Source organism: Bison bison, unplaced genomic scaffold, assembly GCF_000754665.1.
Source record: "Bison bison bison isolate TAMUID 2011002044 unplaced genomic scaffold, Bison_UMD1.0 scf7180017864367, whole genome shotgun sequence".
NCBI lineage: Eukaryota > Metazoa > Chordata > Mammalia > Artiodactyla > Bovidae > Bison > Bison bison.
This window is the reverse complement of record NW_011494939.1, coordinates 2874012-2877660: the sequence shown is the minus strand read 5'-3', so window position 1 is coordinate 2877660 and position 3649 is coordinate 2874012.

The window sequence follows — 3649 nt, the reverse complement described above, 5'->3', positions numbered from 1 at the left end:
CCTACCTAAAAGAAATAGGTCTGTTTGGCACATTACAGGCACACGTAATGTGTGAGTGCTCAGTTGTGTCTGACTCCATGTGACTCCATGGACTATAGTCCACCAGATTCCTCTCTCCATGGATTTCCCCAGCAAGAATAGTGGAGTGGGTAGCCATTCCCTTCTCCAGGGAATTTTCCTGACCCAGGAATTGAACCTTTTGTCTCTTGCATCTTCTACATTGGTAGGCAGATTCTTTACCATTCTTTACCACTGTGCCACCTGGGAAGTCCTAATTTGGCACATTAGTGATCAAAATATACCACCTGGAAACTTCTTCTATGTGTCCTCAAAGATCCCCTGGAGGAGGGCATGGCAACCTACTCCAGTATTTGTGCCTGGAGAATCCCCATGGACAGAGGAGCCTGGCAGGCTATGGTCCATACTGTCACACAGTCAGACACGACTGAGTAACTAAGAACAGCACTGCTGCTGCTGCTGCTAAGTTGCTTCAGTTGTGTCTGACTCTGTGCGACCCCATAGATGGCAGCCCACCAGGCTCCCCTGTCCCTGGGATTCTCCAGGCAAGAACACTGGAGTGGGTTGCCATTTCCTTCTCCAATGCATGAAAGTGAAAAGTGAAAGTGAAGTCGCTCAGTCATGTCCACCTCTTAGCGACCCCATGGACTGCAGCCTACCAGGCTCCTCCGTCCATGGGATTTTCCAGGCAAGAGTACTGGAGTGGGGTGCCATTGCCTTCTCCGAAGAACAGCACAGCACAGCACAATAGAATATTTATAAGATTGAAAAGAACATGATCATCATAAAGACAGGAAAACAATAGAATATGAAGACAGTGAAAAGAACTGATGGTGGGGAATGTTTCTGGCGAAAAAACAAGTCATACAGGGAAATAATTACCTTCAGATATTTGAAAACATCATTTGTAAAAAAAAGATAAAACAAAAACAGATTTAATGTGACTCTAGTCAGAAATAAGTCCAATGGGAAGAAGTTACAAGACAGAAAATTATAGCTCAATACTAGAAAGATCTATAAAATAATTAATATAGGCCAAATATAAAATTGGGTGGCTTAGAGATCAAAAGTTTTCTGTCACTGGAGAAGTTGAACTAAAGGTCAGAGTTTTAGTTTGTATTAGCTTACCAGGGCCACCATAATGAGATACCACAGACTGAGTGGCTTAAACAACAGAAATTTATTTTCTTACAGTTCTGGAACCTAGAAGTCCAAGATCGAGGTGTCAACAGGACTGGTTTCTTCTGAGGCCTTTTGCCATCTCTCTGTGTCCTCACATGGCCTTTGCTATGTGCATGCACAATCCTGGTGTGCCTCTATATGTCTCAGACTCTTCTTGTAAAGATACCAGTCAGATTGGACAAGAACCCACTCTAATGGCCTTATATTAACTTAATACCTTCTTTAATGGCCCTATCTCCAAGTACAGTCATATTTTGTGGTGCTGGTGGTTAAGACTTCAACATACGAATGGAGGAAGCACTATTGAGTCCATAATATCACCCCTTTCAACATGTAACAGAGACACTGTAGCAGGTGGTGGGGAAGGGGTTTTGCTAGATATTACCAAGGACCTACATTCAAACTCTTAGGTCAGAAACCTATGGTACATAAACACAGTAAAATCACATTTATTCAAAGTCTGATTCTCTTTCAGCAAGTGATTTGCCATTTACAATAGGACTGCTTCATTATCCCAGGTAAATAGCATCAGTTAAGTGTAAGACAGTCTGATTTAAACTGCTGTTTGTTTTGTACAATTAGTATTAACATATAATTTCAGTGATATTATTTGAAAATTATTACTACGTATATATTCATAATAAAGATTTTTTAAACACAGGAAAATAGTTGTCCACTATTCTGTCACTTGGCCAACAAAGATCCATATAGTCAAAGCTATGGTTTTTCCAGTAGTCATGTATGGATATGAGACTTGGACCATAAAGAAGGCTGAAGGCTAAAGAACTGATGCTTTCAAACTGTGGTATTGGAGAAAACTCTTGAGAGTCCCTTGGACTGCAAGGAGATCAAACCAGTCAATCCTAAAGGAAATCAACCCTGAATACTCATTGGAAGAACTGATGCTGAAGCTCCAATACTTTGGCCACCTGATGTAAAGAGCTGGCTCATTGGAAAAGACCCTGATGCTGGGAAATATTGAAGGCAGGAGGAGAAGGTGACAGACAACAGAGGATGAGATGGTTGGATGGCATCACCAACTCAATGGATATGAATTTGAGCAAACTCTGAGAGATAGTGAAGAACAGGGAAGCCTGGCGTGCTGCAGTCCCTAGGGCTGCAAAGAGTCGGACAGGACTGAATGACTGAACAACAAATTTCGTCACCTATGCCAGTTAAAGTCTTCATTCTGTATTTTCTTCTCATTACCTATAAGCGCGCAGAACATACTGAGAACAGATAGTGAAAGAATTGAGTACTAAGGAACTCAAAACCTTTTACAAAGGAAACAGCTACAGGAATTGGGAGGGATTTGAATGAGATGGGATGGAGAAAGTCTAGGAATGAGTCAAAAGTCTCAAATCTAGATTAACTGGAAGGATGGCAAGTGTTTCAAAATTTGATAAATATTTATCAAAATATAAGAACTACAAAAACTGAAAAGAAAAGCAATTTAGCAAAGGCAATGTTTATGAGTGAGCATTGTCATGTAAGCAAATCTGCCTGCCCCCTAAATTCTGCCCTTAAGCTGTTGGCTCTTCAGACTTGGGGTTGGGATTAGATAAACTGAGGGAGCATCAAAAGGTGACAGCCTTCGAGGTGCCATCATCCGGCTGCTACCCTAATGCTCTGGATGTATTTCAGTTCAGTTGCTCAGTCAGTTGTGTCTGACTCTTTGTGACCCCATGAATCGCAGCACGCCAGGTGTCCCTGTCCATCACCAACTCCCAGAGTTCACTGAGACTCATGTCCATCGAGTCAGTGATGCCATCCAGCCATATCATCCTCTGTCATTCCCTTCTCCTCCTGCCCCCAATTCCTCCCAGCATCAGAGTCTTTTCCCATGAGTCAACTCTTCGCATGAAGTGGCCAAAGTACTGGAGTTTCAGCTTCAGCATCATTCCTTCCAAAGAAATCCCAGGGCTGATCTTCAGAATGGACTGGTTGGATCTCCTTGCAGTCCAAGGGACTCTCAAGAGTCTTCTCCAACACCACAGTTCAAAAGCATCAATTCTTTGGCGCTCAGCCTTCTTCACAGTCCAACTCTCACATCCATACATGACCACAGGAAAAACCATAGCCTTGACTAGATGGACCTTTATTGGCAAAGTAATGTCTCTGCTTTTGAATATGCTATCTAGGTTGGTCATAACTTTCCCTCCAAGGAGTAAGCGTCTTTTAATTTCATGGCTGCAGTCACCATGTGCAGTGATTTTGGAGCCCCCCAAAATAAGTCTGACACTGTTTCCACTGTTTCTCCATCTATTTCCCATGAAGTGATGGGACCGGATGCCATGATCTTCTTTTTCTGAATGTTGAGCTTTAAGCCAACTTTTTCACTCTCCTCTTTCACTTTCATCAAGAGGCTTTTTAGTTCCTCTTCACTTTCTGCCATAAGGGTAGTGTCATCTGCATATCTGAGGTTATTGATATTTCTCCCAGCAATCTT